The following is a 14,411-nucleotide window of genomic DNA, read 5'->3' as shown; positions in this document are numbered from 1 at the left end:
GTCTCCTTCATGACAGAAAAAAATCCATTGCAAGTAATCTGCCTCCAGGGTGGCTGACTGGTCCCCCCAAGGAGTGGTGCCATATCAGAGACTCAGTGTTGATCTCTAAGGTTCACAGATTAGCTTCCCAGCAATAACATTAGCAGTTGAACCCCTGCATGTTCTCCGTCTCTGCCACTATGGCTACTTGATTCATTGTCTCATTGAACAAGCACTGGTGTAGCTGGGAAAGGAGTTTGATTGACTTCCATAGAGCATGCCATTTTGTTCACTTGATTTTATTAAAAATCTACTTCACAGTGCATGCCCTTTAGACATTCATAGGAGACACAGACATCTTTAGAGTCTGTGCCCATTCTGAAAGAAGTCCTTCCACATACCTCTTCCCAGACTTCTTGTTACCAGTCTTCCAATCCTGTTCCTTCCAGATCCCTGGCCATTCAACCACACCATTAGTAACTGCCCATGAATCTGTTTCAGTCAATAATTTTGGCCATCTCTCAATCCAGACACAGTGGACATCTGAATGTACTGTTTGAAGTTCTGTTCCATAGGAGGATTTTCCTTTACTTACCATCTTCTTTCACTGTCACCCCTGAGTGACTTGTGGGCTGTCCACTTTTGAGTGGTACCAATGTGTGCAGACTCACTGATGAAACAGGCTCAAGGTTGTTCTTCCTGAGTTAACTGGTCATAAGGAGCTCCCCAGGTAGGCATAGGCATGGATTGAGTTAGAGGAAATGCTGCAAGAGGAGTTGATGTTGAAGGAGTCTGATCTACCTGTTTGCTCCTGGGTAAACTCAGTCTCTTACATACCATATTTATTTGATAATAGATTGCTACTGCCCCTGCTCAACAGTTGTGGCTAATTACAGCAGTTCATAATAGGGAGTTCATGCGGTATTGTCGCCTGGTGTCCTGTAGTTTGGCATTCAGCATCTATGAAGGCCCACTCGCAAGGCATAACTTGTTTCTCAAAAGTATGATAAATATTTGCAGAAGATGGCATAAATGTAAGAGAAATTATAGACATCACTGTCATTCTCATATTAGTGCTTGGGAGATGCTCTACAGAGCATCTGTATTTGTAGCAGACACAGGGGGTACCATTGGATATGCTGGTTCATAAGACCCAGATGGCACAGTGGCTTATACTCCATTTTGGATTTGCTAGCCCTTGTGGGTGATTTTGAATATGGGTCAAAGTAGCACACTTAATGTATGTTACCTCTAGAATACAAAAAAACTAACCAAGCATTGTGCCTCTCTCTTTGTGGTAGGTGGCACAAAGTGCAGGAACTTGTATGTCCTCTTGGAGGGGATATCTTGTCACAACCTCAAAGTATGAAACTCCAGGAAACTTCACGGAGAGCAGGCCATTTGAGTTTGTTTATTTATTTTAAAGATTTTGTTTATTTATTTGACAGCATAAGCAGGGGGAGCAGAAGAGGGAGAGGGAGAAGCAGGCTCTTCACTGACCAGGGAGTCTGCTGCAGGGCTTGATTCCAGGACGCTGGGATCATGACCTGAGCTGAAGGCAAACACTTAACTGACTGAGCCACTTAAGTGCTCCTTATATGTAATTTATCAATACAAGTTTTTTTACATTTTACTATAGGTAGATAAGTAATTAATGAAATCTGAAATTTCAATGTCTTCTGAAAGAATTTAGTTTTTTTCTGGTATTGACTTCACTTTTTTGTTGCCACAGTAAAATCTGATTATAGCTCAACAAAGCAAGGACTTTATTGTGTGTGATTTTCAAATAAAATATAAGTGTTTCATTTATTCATTCAAATATTCATTTATGAAAAAAAAAACAAATATTCATTTATGGAGCAAATAAGTATTGATTATCATTTTACAAGACAGTAGCATCAAGACAAAAAAGACTGATTTACTTTGGGATGACTGCTTTGTTTGGAAAGGGCCACACGGTTGTTTGACAAGTAAAGAAAACTTGGAGAGTCAGTTGTGAAAATGGATTCTACAGATGAAGAAGGAAACAGACATTGAAGTTAGAATATCTCTAGTACTGAGGTATTAATTGGTCTAGTAAACATATAGTGCCTGCATGTGTCGGGCACTCTGCTAGTCTTGGGGTTGGTAAGGTTATCATCTTTAAATAGCCCTGTAAATAGCATTGTTCTTTTTCTGAAGATGTACTTTTTTAAAAAAAAAAAAAATTTATTTATTCATGAGAGAGAGAGAGAAAACGACAGGCAGAGGGAGAAGCCGGCTCTATGCCGGGAGCCCAACGTGGAACTCGATCCCCAGTCTCCAGGATCACGCCCTGGGCCGAAGGCAGAGCTAAACCGCTGAGCTACCCGGGCTACCCTGAAGATGTACTTTTTAAAATAATCTTTTGACAAGTAAATTTGTACCATCCAAAAGTCAAAATGGTATTACAAATGGTGCTTTAAATATTACCATTCCCACTTTTATTGTCATCCCCACCATTTAACCCATCTGCATAGATAGCTAACCACTTTTATTAAGGTCTTTGTGTGATTTTTTTTTTAATACATATGTGAAAATTTTTTTTCCTGTATTTTTGACCAAAAGAGGAACATTGTTCCTTGGTTTGAACTCTTTTATTTTGAAACAAATGGCAACAGTGCAGATGACCTAAATTTGCAAATCAGTGAGGTTACTGTAGATGGAAAAGTTCTGTGATTGCTACCCAGATCAAGAAGTTGGACATTGTCAGTACTATGGAGGCAGCCTACGGTTTTTTCTCAAATCAGCTTTTCTACTTTCCCCCATTCCCACCAAAAATAACATTTAAAAAAATTTAATTAGTCTTTAATATCTGTAGACTTTTAGCTGGACTGTATCCACACCTTAACACTATAGTTTGTTTTTTTTTTTTTTTTACTTTTTAACTTGATATGAGTGTAATCATACACTGTTCTTTTGTGTATAGCTTCTTTGGCCCGCTGTTCATGAAATTCATCCATGTAGTTAGAGTTAATAAATTCTTACATATTAGTATTACATTGTTTATGTAGTGGAGGGCTCTTAGAAGTAAAGCATCTGTGAACATTCTTGTACATCAGATGCGCATGGGCATGCATTTATGTAGCAGAGAATTGTTGGTTCACAGGATGTGCCTGTATCCTATATTGCTGACTGCAACACTATCATACTCAGTTTTCCATATGGTTTCCTATATATCCTTTTCTCATTCTCATTCAGTCCCACATTTTTTTTAAAAAACAAATATCCACATATTGTGCTTATTTCTGGGCTCCTAATCTGTTCAGTTAGATTTTGTTTGTCCCTGCTTGAATACCACACTGTTGTAATTACAGTAGCTTTATAGTGTGTCTTGAAGTTTAATAGAGAAACTATTTACAAGAAACTACTAAACTGCATTCCACAGCGTTGTACCATTTTAAACTCCCACAAGCAACATATAAAAGTTCTGTTTCTCTTCCTACCCAGTCACCAACATGTGATTATCGTCTTTTAGTTTAGCTATTCTTGTCACTGTGAAGTGGTTTTCATTTTAATTTTCCTGCTTAATGAAATTGAGTGCTTTTTCTTGTGTTTATTGGTTGCTATTTCCATATTCTTTCACGAAGTATCTGTAAAATTTTTTTTGCCTGTTTTAAAGTTGAGCTGTTTGTCTTGATTTTTTTTTTTTTTTTTTTTGTGGGAATCTTTAATACATTCCATGATACGAAGTGACAGGTTTTTGCACATACTGTGTCTCATTTTTGGCTTGCGTTTTCACATTCTTAATTATTTTAAAAGTAACTTTATTAAGGTATAATTGATGTAGAGCACACTGCACTTACTTAAAATACACAGTTTGATAAATTTTGGTGTGAGTGTACACCTGTAAAACCATTGCTCTAATAAAGGTAATGAACATATCCATCACCCCCCAAAAATTGCTCCTGCCCTTTTGTAAACATTCTCCTTCATCCATCCTTGCTCCCTCCATTGGTCCCCAGGGATTAATTTTTTTTGCGGGGGGAGCATCACCGTAGATGACATTTTCTAAAGTTTTATTTAAGGTGAAGCACAAAATATATATAGTCTTTTCTTGGCTCGCTTCTCACACTTGTTAAATTCTTGTTAAAATTACTAAGGTTTATCCCTGTTGTAGAATGTATCAATATTTCATTTCTTTTTTTTTTTTTTAAGACACTATCCTGTACATTAGATCACCAGAACTTACTCTTGTTGCATCTGAAAATTGGTTCCCCTTGACCTTAATCACTGTAATTTCCTTTACCCTGAGTACCTGGCAACCGCCATTTTAGTCAATGTTTCTATGAAATCAGGTTTTAAAAAAAAGGTTTTGGGACTCTGCATGTGATACCATATAGTATTTGTCTTTCTGTGTATGGTTTATTTCATTCAACATAATGCCCTCAATGTTCATCCATCTTCATCCATGAAATGGCAGGATTTCTTTTTGCATCACATTATCCTGATCCATTCATATTTCATATGTTTCATTGCTTTTTATTGCGGTATTCTTTTGTATGGATATACCATTCTTTGTTTGCAATTTACCTACTGATGGATGTTTGGGTTATTTCCTGTTTTTGATTATTTTTGACTTGTGATGCTATCAGCATTTGTGTACAAGTCTTTAGATGGACATATGGTTTCATACCTTCTGAGTAAAATACATGGGAAGATAATGGATTTTAAGTCTTCATGTGGACACATACTTTATTTTGGATATGTAAGTATATATGTATATTTATTTTGGAATAGCTTGGTTATGTGGCAGAGGAATATTTAACCTTTTAAGTGCCATGCTGTTTCCCAAAGTTGTCATTTTACATTCCCACCAGCAGTATATGAGAATGCTAGTTGTTCCACTACGTTTCCTCACATCCTCACAAACACTTGGTAAGGTCAGTCTTTTTTTTTTTTTTTTTTTTTGAGAGAGAGAGAAAGAGCATATGAGGGGGAGGTGGGGTAGGGAAGGGCAGAGGTAGAGGGAGAGAGAGAATCTGAGGCAGACTCCCTGCTGAGTGAGGAGGCAGTCTCCCGAGTTTGATCCCCTGACTGTGAGATGATGACCTAAACTGAAATCAAGAATCTGATTCTTAACCGAACTGACTGATCCACCTGGCATCCTCAAGGTCAATCTTTTTAAGTTCCATACTCTCATGGGTATGTGATAGTAGCTGATTATAGTTTAAATTTGCATTTCACTAAATATTAGTGATGGTGAGCATCTTTTCATTATAGTTACCTGTCAGTAACATGGCTTTTATGAAGTGTCTCTGAATCATTTGCCTATTTGGGCAGGATGGTAAAGTTGTATGATTTCTTATTTTTTAATTCCAGAAGTTCTTCATGCCCTACACAGTTCCTTCAACAGATGTATACCTGACAAATATTTTCCAGTCTGTGGATTGTTTTCCATCTATTAATTGCTTTTCAGAGAACAGAAGAACTTGATTTTGATGAAGTTCAGTTTATCAGGTTTTTTTCTTTAAGGACTGTACTTTTGTTGTATGTAGGAAATCTTTGGTTAACCCAATGTCACAAATAATTTTTTCTATAATTTCTTCCAGAACCTGTATAGTTTCAGATTTTGCTATGATATATTTAGGTCTGTGATCTATTTGTAGCTAGCTGGTTTTCTTACACAGCATGGTATGTGGATCTAATTTCATCTTTTTACCTGTGGATATTCAATTGCTCTAGCACCATTTGTTGACAAAACTATCCTTTCTCTGAATTACCTTTGCATCTTTGTTGAAGTTGTATTGACCATTTGGGTATATTTCCCAACTATTTAATTTATTTCATTGATTTTTTTTTCTATTGATGTATTTTTCTGTGTAGTACCACTGCTTACATTATCCTGATGACTTTAGCTTTATGATAAATCACAAAATGTCTGAGTCCTCCTGGCTTTGTCAAATTGTTTGGGTTATTATAAGTTCTTTACAATTTCAGACAAATTTTAGAATCAGTTTATTAATTACAAAAAGAGAAAAGCCTGGGATTTTGATTGGAAATGCACTGAAATCTGTACACCATTTTGAGTAGTATTGATATCTTAACGGTTGATTCTTATAGACCATGAACAAGGTACATCACTCAGTTTATTTAGGTCAACAATTTTGTGTAATATTCTCTCAGCAGTCTTCTGTAGTCTTCAGTATTAAGGTGTTGTATGTGTTGATTTTATATCTTGTAACCTTACTAACTTCACATGTTAATTCCAATAGCTGTCTTACAGATTCTGTAGGATTTTCTATCTGTTGTCTACTGATTTGATGGTTTTCTTTTTTTCTAATTAAAACATACCCTCCCCCCCTTTTCTGCTTTACTCCCCTGGGAAGAAAGGACAGTGTTGAAGAGAAGTACTGAGAGCAGACATCCTTTATTGTTCTGTCTAGAAGGGGATTTTGGGATGGGAAGGTAGAAGCATTCACTTTTTCACCAAGTATATTCATAGATCTAAATTTTTTATAGATGACATTTACCTAGTTGTCAGTTTTTATCTACACTTTATTGCATCCTCATCATCAGCCAACCACTGTTGTACTTTCTGGTATATAGATATCATTTACTACTATTTTACATAAATGGAACAATATGTTGTACAGTTTTTGTTTTTTAAAATATTTCACTTAGCATAATGTTTTAGAGATGCCTTCATGTTGCTGTGTATACTGATGATTCATTTTGTAAAATTGCTCATTAGTATCCCATTGTATGTATATAGCACAGTGTGTTTATACATTCTACTTTTGAAAGAAATTAAGATTGGTTCTAATTTTTTTCTCTAACAAATAAAGTACTTACAATCTTTTCTGTATAAGTCTTTATATGGACTTGTGGTTTTTTTTTTTTCCCAGTAAATACCTAGAGTTCAGTGGCTGAGCTGCACGGTAGTCATGCTTAACTTCTAAAAAGAACTGCCAAATATTTTGTCGAATTTTGTGCCATTTATAATGCCACCACCAGTTTGTAGAATTCACATTGCTCAATATCCTCTTCAGTGCTTGATGTGGTTAGTCTTTGATTTTAGCTATTCTGGTCTGTATAAAATGGATCTGTATAAAATGGACCTCACTGTGGTGTTACTTTACATTTTTGTGATAATGCTGTCAGCTTTTTTGCATGTAGTTATTAACCTTTCATGAATCTTCCTTTGTGAAAAGTTGGTTCAATCCTTTAGAGGTTTTCTCTTTTGAGTTAAATGAGTTATTTATCAATCATGCATAAAATTCACTATAAGATAGATACTTTTGTATCTGTTGTTCCAAATACGTTTCCTGAACTGTTTCTTGCCTTTCCAGTTTTCAGTAGTGACTTCTTTAATTGTTAAAAAGTTCTAAGGATTTATTTGTAGTACTTATATGTTCCAACAAATCTTTCCCTACTCCAAGTTTGTAAAGATTTTCTTCTGTTTCTTAGACAGTTTTCTTAAAATAGCTTTATTGGAGTATAATTTGCATACCATAAAATTCACCCATCTTAACTTCACAGTTGAATAATTTATAGTAAATGTATACATTGGTGCATCACGGTTACAGATGACTTTCATTGCCTGAAAAAGTTCCCTCATGCTCTTTTGCAGTTAACATGATCTGCTTTCTGTCACTATCTACTTTTTGCATTATTTAGAAGTAATGGCTTTTGGTTTTTGGCTTTTGTCAGAGTAACGTTTTTAAGATGTATCCATGTTTGGGCACATGCCAGTTGTAACACACTCATTTTTTTTTTTTTTAAGTATTAAATTGTACTGGATTCTAGAAAGATACCACATTTTGTCTAGCCATTTACCAAAAGATGAAAATTTTGAAAAATTAGAAATTATTTATTGTTCCAGTTTTGGAGTTTTTATAAGTAATGACGTTAACAAGATTCGCTCACAAGTCTTTATATGGACCATGTGTTTACATTTGTAGATATCCAAATATAGTGGAATTGTTCTGTTGTATAACAAGCATACAAAATTAGCTTAGCTTTTGAAAAGGACAAAATTGTTTAAAAGAGGATATACTGTTTTACATTCTGACAAGCATTGTATAATGGATCTAGTTTCTCCGTAGTCTATCACTTGCTGTTGACGGTATTTGATTATTACAGTTTCAGTGTGTGCTTAATAGCATCTTAGTGTGATTTTAATGTGCATTTCAGTAGTGACTGGTCCCTTTGTGTATCTCTCCGTGTGCTTATTAGGCTTATTAGTAGTGACTGGTCCCTTTGTGTATCTCTCCGTGTGCTTATTAGGCATTCCTATACTTTGTTGAATTATCTGCTCAGTGCTTTTGTCTATTTTCGATTTTATGTTTGTCTTATTATTAGTTGTAAAAATTTACCGTTGACTCTTGAATAGCTGATATGAACATCCATGTGCATGTGTTAGTGTAGACATAACGTTTTCAGCTCCTTTGGTTAAATACCAAGTAACATGATTACTAGGCCATATAAGAGTATTTTTAGTTTTGTAAGAAATTGCCAAACTCTACCAAAGTGTTCCATTTCATTTCCCTACAGCAATGAATGAGAGTTTCTTTTATTCCACAACCATATTAAGCGTTTGGTCTTGTCAGTACTGGATGTTAGTCATTCCTATAGGGTGTAGTGATGTCTCGTTACTTTAATTTGCATTTCCCTGATGACTTCTGATGTTGAGCTTTTCATGTGCTTGTCATCTTTGTATCTTCTTTTGTGGCTGTTAAGGTCTTGGGCCCATTTTCTAATTGTTTTCTTGTTGAGTTTTAAGAATTCTTTGTGTCTTTCTGTCTTAGATAACAAACCTTTCTCAGAAGGACTGTTTGCAAATATTTTCTTGGTCTGCGGCTTATCTTCTCATTCTCTTGACTTTGTCTTTTGTAGAGGAGTTTTCAATTGCAGTGAAGTTCAACGTACCACTTTCATGTATCATGCCTTTGATGTTTTAGCTAAAAGGTCACTGCCATTCCTAGAATCATTTAGATTTTCCCTGTATTTTTTAGGAGTCGAATGGTTTTATGTTTTACATTTAGGTATATAGTTCATTTTAGTGAAGATGTGATATAAGATCTGTATCTAGATTCTTTTTTTTTTTTTTAAGATTTTATGTATTTATTCATGAGAGACACAGAGAGAGGCAAAGACACAGGCAGAGAGAGAAGCAGGTTCTATGCAGGGAGCCCGATGTGGGACTCAATCCCGGTACTCCAGATCATGCTCTGGGCCAAAGGGAGGCGCTCAACCGCTGAGTCACGCAGGTGTCCTAGATTCATTTTTGACATGTAGTTGTCCAGCACTACTTGTTGAAGAGAACTGTCTTTGCTGCATTGTGTTATTTTTGCTTCTTTGTCAAAATCAGTTGAACATATTCATGGGACTCTAATTCTGGGCTCTGTGTTCTGTTTTATTGATACCTATGTTTATTTTTTTAGTCAGCATCACAGTGTCCTGTTTCCTGAACCTGTGTGGTACATTTTAAAGTCAGTTAGTGTCAGTCTTCTTACTTAGTTCTTGTCCTTTGATGTGTTAGCTATTCTAGATCTTTTTGCCTGTCCATATAAACTTTAGAATTGGTGTTTAAATATCTGTGTATTGGGAAGCCTGATCAATCAAAATCTCCTATAAAACCCAAAATGTTACTGGAGACTAAGAGTAAATTTTCATAGTTCTAAAAGGATGAATCTATTAGGAACCTAAAACAGTTTTAACTATGATAGAACCCTAAAATACTAGAAGTAAAAACTGACAGAATTGGAAAGATGAATAGAAATTGAACTCTTATGGCTGGAGATTTCAAAACTGTCTATAATTGGTAGAACCACTAGATTGAAAAATTAGTAAAGATAAATAGCTTAAGAAGTACTACTACCACTTTGATCTTATACATTTTTTTTTCTGGCTTATAGATGATTCTCCAGGATAGAGCATATTCTAGGCTGTGTGAAACAAGTTTCAGTAAATTTAAAAAGGTTGAAATTACTCAGGGTTTATTCTCTGAATTATATTGGAATTAAATTATAAATCAGTTTCCAGGAATAAATGTGAGAATTTAAACAACACTTTTGTAAATGACCGTAGGTCAAGGAAGAGTTGACAGCAGAAATTAGAAAATGTTTTGAAATGAATGAAAATGAATATGTAACAAATACGGAGGTTCCCCTAAAAGGGGAATTTAGAGGGAAATTTACAACGCTAAGTATTTATAGCACCTTCATGAGAAAAGAAGAATGGTCTCAATTCAGTCACCTTGAGTTTTTCATATTAATAAGAATAGCACAGTAAATTTGAAATAGAAGTGAAGTTTGAGTGGAAATCAATGAAAGAAAAACCAGAAAAACAATAGAAAATAATCGGAGAAATGAAAAATTTGTTCTTGGAAAAGGTCAGCAACACTAATAATGTTTGGGATAGACTGACCATTTAAAAAAGAGAAAACATGGACACTGGGTGCCTCAGAGGTTGAGTGTCTGCCTTTGGCTCGGCATGATCCTTTAGTCCGGGGATCAAGTCCCACATCAGGCTCCCTGCAAGGAGCCTGATTCTTTCCCTCTGCCTATGTCTCTGCCTCTTTCTGTGTCTCTCAGAAATAAATAAATAAATAATAAATAAATAAATAAATAAATAAATAAATAAATAAATAAATATTAAAAAAAGAGAAAACACATATTACCAAATCAGTTATGAAAGAAGAGATTTAATACAAAAATTAAAAGCATTTGAAAATTTTATGAGCCACTTTATAACAAATTGGGCAGATCTTACAAAAACATACATTACCATAAGTAGACTGAAAAACTTTGAATGTATTTATAAAAAGTAAAGAAATTAAATTGATAATGATATTTATTACCACAAAGAAAAGCTAGGCCCAGATGGCATTACTATTAAGTGTTTTCAAGTATTTAAGAAAGCATTGCTACTTATCCTGAGCAAACTCTTTGGGAAAATGGAGAAGAAAGGAGGAGCACTTACAACCTATTCTGAATCCAATATTAACCGAACACTAATACAGACAAAAACATCACAAGAAAAGCAAATCACACGTTTTTATCTCTCATGAACATACATGCAGCAGTTGTTAACAAGATTACAGCAAACTCAGTCCAGGTATATATTAATAAAGTATTAGAAACTGAATAAGTTGGGGTTATCTTGAGAATGCAAGAAGGTTTAAACATTTGTAAATCAACTAATACAGTATAGTGTATAAGTAAAATAATGGACAAAAACCATATTGCAGTAAAAAAGAAAACAAAACATTTGAAAAATCCAAAACCTGTTCATGATAAAACTTTTGAACATACTAGACATAGAGAAGGAAATCTGGTAATTCTGATCTATGGTATGTACCTAAATGGCCTAGAGATTTCCTGTAGGTGGTAAAATGGAATACTGTGTGGGGAGGGGGGGATCATCCTAGTTTTTTTATTTTCTCTCTTAGTGATCACAGCCCTGTCCTTCCTGTTTTCCATTGTCTTGTAACTGTGCTGTTTATGTATTTTGATTTTCTTGCTTTTTAGCTAAGAGAATAAATCTAGTATCTGTTACTCCATCTTCAGTGAAAGAAATTTAAACAAATTTACTTTAATTTTTTATGCATTAGATGCTTGTCAAGAGTTTTGGGGGGAAAATAGTGTACTGCTTAAGAAAAAAGAAAAGTGATTTTTTTTTTCATCTTCAGAAGTAATTTATTATATGTAGACATTAAAATTTTGTTAAAGACTAACATACTGCCTTCTGCACTAAGGAGGCACCTTAGGATCTTGTTATGAACTAATATTTGTATGTAACATTATACTTTGTGAAGAATTGACATTTTTAAAATACGAAACCTTCTCATAAAAGTAGATAATAGGTCACTTTACTTTATTCATTCACTTTTCCAGTCTATAAAATTGCATAGTGTTTTTTAAATGACTTGTATTTCCTTATGTTTACTTTTTGGTACTTTATATTTTGCTTGATTAGTGAAGTTTCTTCAATTTGATTAGTTTATAGTAATATTTTAGATATTGGCCATGGTACTTCATTTCATTGATGGTAATATTTTAGATTGCTTTTATAATTTTCTTTTAAGTGTGGTTTGCAAATAAAAGTATGTTAAAATTTTGTCTAATATTATAATTAGCGAGGTATTCTACCCAATCCCTTTTAAAACATTTTGTTTCTCTTTTAAATGAAGACCTTATGTTTTTCCTTTAAGTTCTTTTTATCTTTTGTTGATTACCGCTTCCAAAATATAATAGTTTATTTTCATAAAATATTGCTATAGTTGTAGCTTCATTTTTTATTAGATGTTTTTACACTAGTTCAACATTATATACCAAATTCAAAATTTGAGACTAGGCAATATCTTTTATAATTTTAGAGACTAAAAGCATGTATTTTAAAAGATTTTTCGCAAAGAATTGTGTTGATCATTTCTGTTAGGGCAAATAAGAGGAAAGGTATTTTGGGTTGTTTTTTAAGAAATCTTAATTAACATAAATGATAGAATTATAATTTCTTGGTTTAACATTTAGGGTTGGGGAGGGGGTTCTTTTTATTTTTCCTATATTGATATATTGTTATCTATAATCTTTGCTAAAAGAAATTGTTCTTTTGTTTTTATAGTTTTGGTAAGCAGTTTGGAGGAAAAAGAGGATGTGATTGTCTTGTATTAGAGCCTTCAGAATGATTGTGGTAAGAATTTTAAAGAATGCTGCATTGTTTTTTTGAAATGCTCAATTTCAACTTTAATGTAGTAAGATTTTAAACACTTAAGGAGGGTTCCATTACTGTGACTTACATATGGGTAGCATCAGACCTATATATCAAATTTGATATGGTTTTATCTACTTTAAATTTTTTCTGATTCTTGAGAGGATTTGAAAAATTATACAGTTATATTTACCATGTTCCAAATTTGATAGTTTTCTTTACTACTTCTAACTAGAAATTTTAAATGAAGGCCTTATAAAGGAACCCTGACCTTTCAAGTGTTTTCTCTTTTCCTGCTTAATTTAGTTAATAATCTTTGAATATCCATATTCTGTGCTCTGGACATGGAGGGAGAAAGCTAGAGGAAAAAGAGACAACACAGTTATATCCAAGTAAGAAATGGTTTAGATCTTAATATTATTACTTTAAGAGTATAATTAAGGAATAATTCTTATTCCTAAGAAATCCAGGTAGTTGATAAAACATTATGAAAATCTCACTTTGGTTTTTAGCAATTAAAAGAACCAAGAACACAACTTTGATTTACCTTGTTCTGAGATGACCTTACTAGAAAAGAATTATATTGAATGGACTCATTGTACTGCTAGCATTTCCTGTAGATGATCATGTCATATGATTTGATTTTAAATTTTTAAGAAGTGAAGTTGCGTTCTTAACGAAGCATTTTAATGTCAGAGTTCAAACTTCACATCTTCCTAGTTTCTTGTTACCTCTTCCCCAAACTGGATCATCTACATTATCATGCACTCAGTGTCCTAAATTTCATAAACAAATGAATTTTTAGCTCCTAAAAGGCAAAAATTATATCTTACCCGCTTTGTGTCTTCCATTGTATTGCAGAGTGCTGCCTGCACTAGTGAGTATTCAGTGAATGTTAATTAAATTGAAGATTATTCAAGGCTTGGACTGTGCATTATGTTTATTTTTTTCAAGTGTTGGTATAAGTAGCATATATAAGGCCTCAGAACTCTATCTTTTAAATAAATATTAGAGACACATCAAGAAAACTGCCTCAGGCAGTACCGATTTTCTCATTTATTTGTCAGTTCACATAATTTGTATTTCTTCTGCTTTATCAGGAAAGAATAGTGCTTTTTACCTCAGTGTCTCATATACTTTTTTTTTGTTTGCTTAGTTTTATCGCATTAAAATACACAACATAAAATTTACTATCAACCATTTTAAGTATTCACTGTTAAGTATTCAGTGTTATTAAATTACAGAGAGATTAATCACTTATAAATTATTAAGTTAATTTTCCCTGTAAGTTAAAGGGAGGGCTGTTTTTCTGCCCAGACCAGTCTCTAAGAAGATCTGCTTGTTCAGTGGGGTATAGAATTTAAAGCCAAGATAAGGCTGCCAGTGTTTTTCATTGCTCCCGGTGCCTTTTTGCTTAAAGAGTCTGTCTGTGAACAGAGCTAGAAAAAACACTGTGAGTGTATATGTACCCAGACACATGTATATACATGTGTCTGTATTTATTTCTTTGTATCTGTGTTTAAAACCCAGAGTTTATTCTGGTCTTTATTCTTTGCTTGTTACCTTCTTTCTGTAAGGGTAAGAAACTTGATTTCCATATTCAGTATTTAGTTGAACAGAGTAGTTTAAGAATTCCTTGCCTTTAACGTTGTAGAAAGTGCTGCTAGCTAGAGGATTAGCATGCACAAATACACATATTTTAAATACATATAATTTGTTGAGATGTTACAAATGTATGATCCTTATAACTTAACTATATA

The 14,411-nt window shown here is 33.8% G+C and overlaps 1 protein-coding gene across 4 annotated transcripts in view; it reads left to right on the top strand.

Annotated features, from left to right (window-relative positions):
- Positions 1-14,411, top strand: part of RAPGEF6 (Rap guanine nucleotide exchange factor 6) — a 210,821-nt gene that overhangs the window by 39,226 nt on the left and 157,184 nt on the right. The gene's annotated exons all lie outside the window — the stretch shown is intronic.

This window comes from Canis lupus, chromosome 11 (assembly GCF_011100685.1).
Source record: "Canis lupus familiaris isolate Mischka breed German Shepherd chromosome 11, alternate assembly UU_Cfam_GSD_1.0, whole genome shotgun sequence".
In the NCBI taxonomy this organism is placed as follows: Eukaryota; Metazoa; Chordata; class Mammalia; order Carnivora; family Canidae; genus Canis; species Canis lupus.
The sequence above is the reverse complement of the archived record's forward strand: the minus strand, read 5'-3'. Positions and strand labels throughout refer to the sequence as shown.